The following is an 8919-nucleotide window of genomic DNA, read 5'->3' on the forward strand; positions in this document are numbered from 1 at the left end:
CCCCCTCCCACATGCACATCACCACACCAACATCATGGACATCATTGGTCCCCCATTCCCTGGTCCTTACACTATGAGCGGAGCGGCCTTTGGCTCGTGACAGACAAGGGGAGAAGGAAGGGTAAATAACGAAGTGAAAGCCCTATCTGACATGCCAATTGGTATAATTATGGGCTTATAGATTCCTAATACGTTTCTGAGGACAGCTATGTGTGCCCCCTCTGAAAAATGAGCTTGTCTGTCATGCCATTAAAGACGACTTGTCATTGGACCTGTGAGTGTTTTATAATCATATTCGGTTCTGGTGGACCCCGCATCTACGTCCTCATTCTTGATATTAGTTCCTAGCTATTTGTTAGGATTCTCTGCAAGTCAAAGCCATTTCTTTCTGCTTACCATTGATGCATAATCCTATGAACTCTCACATGTTTATTATGAGTATGCCCCTGTATATGTTTCATTCTTTAATGTCCTTATTTTAAGGCCAGTTTCATGTAAGGCAATACCACTCAGCTATTTTCCCATTGGCACCAACAGAAAGCTTACATTTGTGCCACTTTAATGTCTGGGCTCTACACATAGACTTCGAATTTTTCTCCATCCCCCTTGGGACCGCAGTGAGACAGGGCAGCTCTGTCTCCCCATGTCCTTTTCCACGTCGTCCTGTCCCGCCTTTGATGTCCTTCTTGCCAAGAGTCTGATTTGTGGGTAAGTTGTGTCCTCCCCTCCTAGCCTCCGAACCCACAGAACATGGGGACGCAGTGGGAGTTCCCAGTGTTTTGGGGGAGTTGGAGCGAAGAAAGGAAAGGGGGGGGGCATTGGGTCAGACCACCACAGAGCTGGGGAGACCCCTGTCTTCCTCCTCATCGGTTCCCACCGCTCCCAATGCGGCACACACATGTTGAAAAGGTCAGGTCTTGATAGACAACAGAGCACCGGCAATTACACTGCTATTTCTCAGTGGCTGGAAGTCCCCTGTTTTCAGTGTGAGTGTGTGTGCGTGGAAAGAGAGTGTGTTTTTTTTTTTTTTTTTGTTCATAGAGAATAAAGAGGCAGTGTTTTAAGGGGAAAAGGAGCTGGGACAGGGGGAACTGCATGTAAGGACTTGTGCCCGAATTGCTTCATGTCTGTCTGTCTGTCCATTCGTGGAAATTGGAGAATGAGAGAGTGCAGGTGTGTAAGTGCTGGTGTGTAAGTCTGTCTGTTCAGTGTACATTTCCAGATGTACCTGAGCTGCAAGTTTGACTTTGTGTCTCTAAACGGGATATCCTTTCGACATCTGGAGCTGAGGCGCACAGTAAGCTGCGTCCTCGGTACTGTTGTGGTTGAAGGCTGTGGTCGGGAGTCCATCTCTGACCTAAATGACGGGGTCAGACCTCTGAGTCTGCAGGAACTGGATGCTGAGGTTGCGAGGAACGTGCAAACACACACACACACACACACACACACACACACACACACAGACGTACAGATTTCTTCCAGCGTGTTCCCAAGTATTTTCTCTCTTCAGTGTCATTTCTCCTTCACACCGAATGCCTATTCTAGCTCTCTAAGGACGGCTTTCATGGAGGACTGAAAAACTCGAGGCAGAGTTATGACAAGAGCAGACCGCAGTTTGACAGATCTAGAGATCACACGGAGAGGATGCGGCGGTCCCTTAACAACTGAAGTGTGCCGCTGTAATGTATAATGTGTTGCAGCTGGAAGTTTGCCTTGCATACCTTGTACCACCAGCTTTGTGCATTTATGTGTGCTTGTGGCGTACTTTTTGATCCCAGGGGTGGACTCGACTACGCAGTTGTGACTTATGAAAGAGCAGTTTGGGCACTGTGCCCCTGAATGCCTGCACACCTATAGTGCCTGCACTATAAAATCTGACAAGCTGATCTTACGTGAAATAATCCTGGAAACTGATTGCCTTGAAAAAGAAAAGTAAATATAACTATTCATCATAATTTATGTTTACTTTAAATGTAATTATTAATTTTACACAAAATGTAGCTGTATTTACTTTTTTTTTTAAGTTGTTGCATCTTAAAAATGACAAGTAGAATAACATTGTGCTTTCAAACGCCCTGAACATACTGCATGCGTGAGCAGCAGGTGAGGGCAACCTCGCCGAACTGCTGCGCCTTGCATGCTTGTGGCTTTCACACTAGCAGTGTTGTTGCTGTGATGCTGCTGCAGAGCATAGAGAGCTACCTGCTGCTATGAGTACTGTATTGCCACAATAAAAAAATCACACATTCCACTCATTTATGAAGCTGTGCAAGCTCCTGCATTGTCAGTAGCATGATCCTTCAAATATTCCGTAATAAAATGCCTTGCTGGTGACAGCGATGTTGTCAGAGAGCTTTTATTTTGAAACTGAGACAGAAAAGGTTAAATAGAACAGATATATATGTATTTCCTTATGTCTGTGACAGATGCCAAATGTGTGTCACGGGGAAAAAATTAGCAAGACTCCGTTTCTCTTGATGTGTTGCTTAAAAGCAGCTGAGACACACCTGACCAACGCTGCTCACACAGGCAGTGTGGCTGATCTAACTTGTTAACATGGGTACCGGAAAAAAAAAACCAAACAGGTTCCACGACACTGTCATGCTGCTCATGCATTGTGTGTGTGGTGTTAGTGTTGGCAATTTCAGTAACCCAAGTTAGCCTGACTTATTTGAATCATGTCAGAGGATTTTGCCAATTATGAAATTAGGAGATCAGCAAGTTGTGTTTTAACATGTTTAAGAAAATATAAATACGACTGACTAGTTTGCAACCAGCAGAATACAAATATATAGCACAGTAAACTTGGTTTACTGAAGTTGCTAAAACTTAGAAAAACTGACTGAATTAAACTTGTCATCTTGAAGTTGCAGCAATTCCACAAAATGAAGTAAACATGACAAACTTTTAAGTAAAATTTAAAATTAGATATTAGGTAAACATGAATGAAGACTAGTAGTTACATAGGCCTATTTACTTGTATTTTTCAAAGCAATCAGTTTCCTAGATTTAATTTTTTTTTTAAAATCAACTTATCAGATTTTACAGTGTGAAAGGAAAAGGGGTCCTGGGAGGCCCCACAGAGCACTTCATTCAGGTTACTATGCATGTTAGAGAGATGAAGGCCTGTAAATGGCTGCCAGTAATCATCCCTATAAAAGAGCAGCTGCGTCCAGTTGTAAGTTGTAAGTATGGCTGCTGTACTTGGCCTCCCTCCACTGCTTAATATTCAAGAGAACAAGCAGTCAGAGTGTGTAAGTCTCTCTCGGCTGCTTGTTTATGCGTGTCGAGGTTGCCCTGGATATGCACTCTGCTCTGGATAATTTCCAAGTCCAATCTATATTGCTACCAGCCTCTGGAATGTACCTTTGCTCCTGGGAAATTTCACCTGAATTACTTACCCATGTGTGTTCGTGCGTGAGTAACTCAATCATAAATGTTACCACTGTTTCTAATGGGCCTATTACAAGACGCAAGCATGTGTCAAATAACATCAACACACAACCCACTAATTGAATCAGCTTTGTCATCATAGACACTGATGAGCTAGTTTGGGCTTTAGTTAGCCGAGCCTAATTCTCCCCTGAGGAGGAGGGAGGAGATCACTCTGTAGTCTGCAAAGCACCCGCTCCATGTGTCCGTGACTCATGCATGCTCGTGATATGACCGGGTGGTGTTGAGGGCGACACCAGGTTGTTTTTTTCTCTGTTGCAAGGCAATCCACTCAATAATCCACTTGGTCTTTGACATGATGAGGTGTAATAGAACGGGGATGCCCAGTGGAAAATGTGTAACTGCTTTCATTGGAAAGGAGTTGCAGGTATCATAACTGTCATGAATGTGCAGCTATCAGTATATTGAGTTTCTATTGTCAGCTCTGCTATCTTTTTATGGTTCCACAGCGCACTGAAGTGTGAGATTCTTTGCTTTCGTTGCAGGGTCAGAGTTCAGCCATACTGGGATCAAGTTGAGATTGGGTTATGGATGATAATGTGTGTGTTATAACACTTACGGTGCTGAGATACCAGGTCTTTTACTTTGATCCAAGCGGTGTCAGATGATGGATAATAAAAATATATCACAGAAAAAAAACATTTTACTCACACGAAAATGCACATATAATGGTTTATTTATCATACCAATTAGTGCCCAACAAATGACCTTTTATATTTTCTGCTTAATTAAGTAATTACTGTAAAGCTACAGAGGTTAACTTTATGTAAGTTAAGTTACTGTGGTTAGGTTTAGAATAAGAAACATGGTGACAATGTGCCTAAAATTACACACATTACCGAGCACCAGTTTCCCAGGGGAAGGAGGTCTTGTGTTGTTTGACCCATCCACCACCCCAGCCTTCCTCCTTACCTCTCGGACCACTTCCTTCCATTCACATATCAGTGCAATTGTCATGTGATGGTTTCCAAAATACGTACGCTCTGCATGTATAACTGGCTCAGGATTACCAGCCTGTTCTCATTCCGAAGTTGTCAAATACTGTCACTTTTTTTCAGCTATGGCCCTAATGCCAAAAACCACCTTTCTTGGCTGTATGATACATTGCCAGTCCCTAAAGAGCGGGTGGGAGGTGGATGAATCCAATAATAATAACTTTCATGCGGGAGTCCAGTGTTTGTTTCAAAATTATTATAATTTTTAAGCACTTTTGCCAGGTCACTTTCTTTTCTTTTAATATTTATGTATTCTTTTTCCCCCTCTTTTTTTACACTCATTTTTAGTTTTTTTTCTTGTACTTTTTACTAAATTCTAAAATGAAGTTTTGGGTGATTCCTTATTTTGTTGCTCAGTGCTCTCTTCCCACATCATTGAAAGAAATCAAGCCAATTTGCTCAGGTTCCAACAGGTTAACTAAAAAGTCATCTTTGAATTAATTATTAATCAGCTTATTTCATTCATAAAACTGGTCAGAAATGAAGCTCATCTAGAATTTATCCCAAAATAGAACTGTCCAAACTTAAAGATTTTAAGGCTTGCCTTCAAATGATCTCTACCCCATAACCATGGAAAGAAATAATAAGAACCGACAGACGAGGAGGAACACTCCAATCCCCCAAAGGCAAAGCAACTCATATCCACAACATTCTTAAAAAAATTCCCCCCATTTTTCCTAAGCTTCTCTCACTGGGAACTATGTGTGGCCTGAGGGAGAAACGGGAGTCATCACCTCACTCGGAGAACGTCCTCTCCGCAGCGTCTTTATGGCTAGATTTACTGTGCACCAGCATCTATAAAACCATTTAATGGGGTTAATGTTGTTAGGTACACAGACCTCAGTTGCCAGTAAACATATTGCCTAATGGTTTATGCAGAAAAGAAGGAGGGAGTGAGAATTATTTTCTGGTCCTGTTGTTTTAATTTTTTCTCCTCCCCCGGTGTGTATTTTTTTCTCTTTTGCTCAGTTTAGTTTGTTTCCCCCCTTTGAGTAAATATTTTCTAATAATCCATCTATACCATGCTTTCCGTCTTATATGTGCTGTCTTATCATTCTTGTCTGTCAAAATTTAAGATTTTTTTTCTCCCATATTAATTTAACTGAAAGGTCCAGTGTGTAGGATTTAGGGGAATGTATTGGCAGAGACTCAATATAATATCACAAGTATGTTTTCTTTAGTGAAAAATCTCTTGAAAATAGCCCAGAACAGACAAACCTAACACTGGCTTTCCATTTGTGTTTTGCTCTGGCTACTGTAGATAGTAGCCCATCCAAGACGAGCCAAACAGCAATGGAAAAACACTGATTTTTAAGTGTTTTTGATGGTTTTAATAACCAGTTCTTGGTTGTTGTTTTTTTGTAGAGGAAAAGACCTCTGTGGATAAAAACCTCCTGAACATCTGGATATTAAGCTGTCATATAAAAATGGTGAGTACACATTAGCAAGTGCTGGACTGGCAGCCTGTCTGCGACAAGCTGAACAGGATCGAAAAAACTCTGTGTTTTTTATATGCAACTGCTTTATTTGTTTTTATTTATTTATTTTACCGGTTTTAATCATTTATTTTGGAGAGAAGGAGACTCTCTGTAAAAATCTCCTAAACAATAAACACTGAAGAAATCCTAACCAGGAGTTCATGTTTGGCACATGAGAGAAGTTTCAGCTGGTTGCAAATTGCAGTCCTCATTTCTGGATGCCAATAAATCCTACACACTGCTCTTGCAAGGCACCATTTGAAGCACAATCATCCAAAGACAAAAGACACATTAAGAGGAAGGAATGTGAAGAGGGCCACACGTCATCTTCACCTGCTACTTTTTCCTTTTACTCACTTCTTAATCTTCACATAAAAAACGATCACTCTCGCCCTCTGTGTGGCCTGCTCTCTCACCTCTTCCTCTCACTCCCAGTTTCCCACCATGATGCAAACCTACAAGACACATGACTCATGCATTTCATTGAGGGTTCACATCAGAGCAGGGAAGCTGGCCCTTGATGTAACCATGATGACACTGCAGGGCATGATGAACCTGCCTGTCACCGGCCAGTGTTAGTCATTTTGCCATGCCATCACGTACTTTAATGCACAGTTACTCATGCAACTGAGGGATCAGTGCAGATTTGCGTAAAAGCAAAACAAAGAGCTAAGGAAACATAACTTAACAGAAAGAGGGGCAGAGATGCAGCAGCATCCAGCTCAGCTGAAGACTGAGATACCAGCTGCACGTGGACTTAAATAACCTGAGCACTCTCAGGTGTTCCCTGTTGCCCTAACGAACACCTGCCTGCAAGAGAGCACACAGACATGTGAATGAGCAGCACAGAGATGACACCCCAAGGAATAGCTTACCAACAATCCAAGTTAAAGAAAGGGTGAAAAGTAAGCTGGATGACATTTACCTGGGGACTCAGTATCACAAAATCCACCCCTGAAAAACACACCCATTGTGACTACTCTGGGCCAGAAATACAAGTGAAATACACCAAGGATCTATTAATCTCCAAACAGACATATTATCACTTGCTTTGGCATAACCACTGTAGTTATAAAGTAGAGCATGGATTAATTAGCAGAGGTATTTTGATGCTGGTAATGTGATTAGTGTTTTAAGTTAGTATGGCAAAGAAAAATAACTTAACCGCAGGTATGTGAAGCACAGGTGAAATCCATAGCAAAGTGTGCTTAAATCTCCTCAGAGCCCTGCAGCTCCGCCCCCGCTGCTGCACAGAGAGCACTGTTTTTGCTGGCTTATTTAAAGTTTATTATATAAAGTTTCTCATGTCCAAATTGCACCAAAATGATATTGCTCCTCCTTTTGGTCCCAGCAATATTACTGTGAAAGTGTGAAGTAGATCAGTTGAATGGTTATTAGGATATTAAGTAAAGGACAAACAGACAGGTGGACAGAGATTTCTTGCTTCATAGTTAGATAAGTTCGTTCTCATTCTGAAGTTGTCAAATACCACCACTTTTGCAGTGATTTTAGTGTAAGATCCCAATGCCAAAAGCCAAAAAACCTTTTGCGTCCATATGATATGTCTCTGCACAACATCAGCAAAGAACGCAACCGGATAAAACTGTTTGTGGTGTTATTATATGCTGCTGGATGGCCAGATGGTACCTGCCATGGCAGCATGATTCACAGCTGGGTGGCATCAGTTGAGAACGCGGCCCGGCGGAACCTGTCGCATCCATGTCATACGCCGCCAGAGGTAGAAATGCTGCCGGTAACAACGTAGTATAAGGAGAACAAAGGTCCCTAGGGTTGCCGTAAGGGGCTGTGGATGGGTCAGACAAAATCCAGACTTCTATGGGGGAGTGCTGTGTTCACTTTCAACCTGAATATGATATTTTTGTTCTACACGTGCAGTGTAATCCCACCATGTGTTTTTGTTGACATCATGGACCGTCAACACCAGACACAGAAGGATACCTAGAGTGTAATGTGTGGACGTGGAAGTCAACTGACAAAGTGGCAATATATGACAACTCGGGATGAGAATGTGTTGGTTAGATAGCTTAGGGAGAATACAATCACTCCATTCCTACCTGACATTTTGGGCCTCCATAACACATTGAAGGGAAATCTATTAAGAAAAACAGTTTTTGAGGGATTCAAATGACAGTGAAAAGTGTGATAACCAAGCCTGCTCTCCCCCTACATTTAAAAAAAGTGACTTCAAAAGGAGCAACGTGTCACATAAATGGCTTCAGCAGAGGGACATTTATTAGAAAAAAATATTACATTCATTTTACAGCGCTGGTACCATCCTAAAAGGAACTTCACAGGCCTATTAAAATAGTTACATTAATTACTCCACCAGCTGCTCCAGTGCTCTCTCCATTCAGCGTTTCCAGCCACGACGCCCTCAGGCCGGCTTCGTGATCCAGTTGAATGGACAAGGTGGAGGGAAAGACCACCTGGTTGGCTGACCTATGGCTCCCTGCTGATTGTCACCTCTGGCTGATAATGTGTGTGCACGCTGTCTCTGTCTGCGTCTCTGCTCCTGTTGGTATGTCTGGTTTATCAGGCCCTCGGGCTCTCCTCCCAGACCTCCCAGCGCAGTGCAGCCTCCAGCTTCCCAATAACAGGTTAAGACCAGTCTGTTGTTCACCTGCTGTTAACTAGTTGCTTCCTGTCTTCCAAAATCATGCCCACACACGGGCGTTAAACGGTCCTCATCTATGTCAGCACCATGTGCATTTACAGACATGTTTACGTATTTGTGTGTGCTTATAAGATCCAGACATGATACATAAATGCACTGTGATACATTTCTGTAAAAATAGGACCAAATTCTAACTGAAATGTTCCACTTCTCCAGAATACAGTAAAACATTGTAATTCTTGATGCTTTTTTGTAGCCAAACAACAGTCAACACAAAAAGTAGGCTGCTGTATGATTTTATTACATTATGCAATATTCTTATATTTTACCAGACTTAAATTGAGGGACTGAAACCACA

Source organism: Plectropomus leopardus, chromosome 17, assembly GCF_008729295.1.
Source record: "Plectropomus leopardus isolate mb chromosome 17, YSFRI_Pleo_2.0, whole genome shotgun sequence".
Classification (NCBI taxonomy): domain Eukaryota; kingdom Metazoa; phylum Chordata; class Actinopteri; order Perciformes; family Serranidae; genus Plectropomus; species Plectropomus leopardus.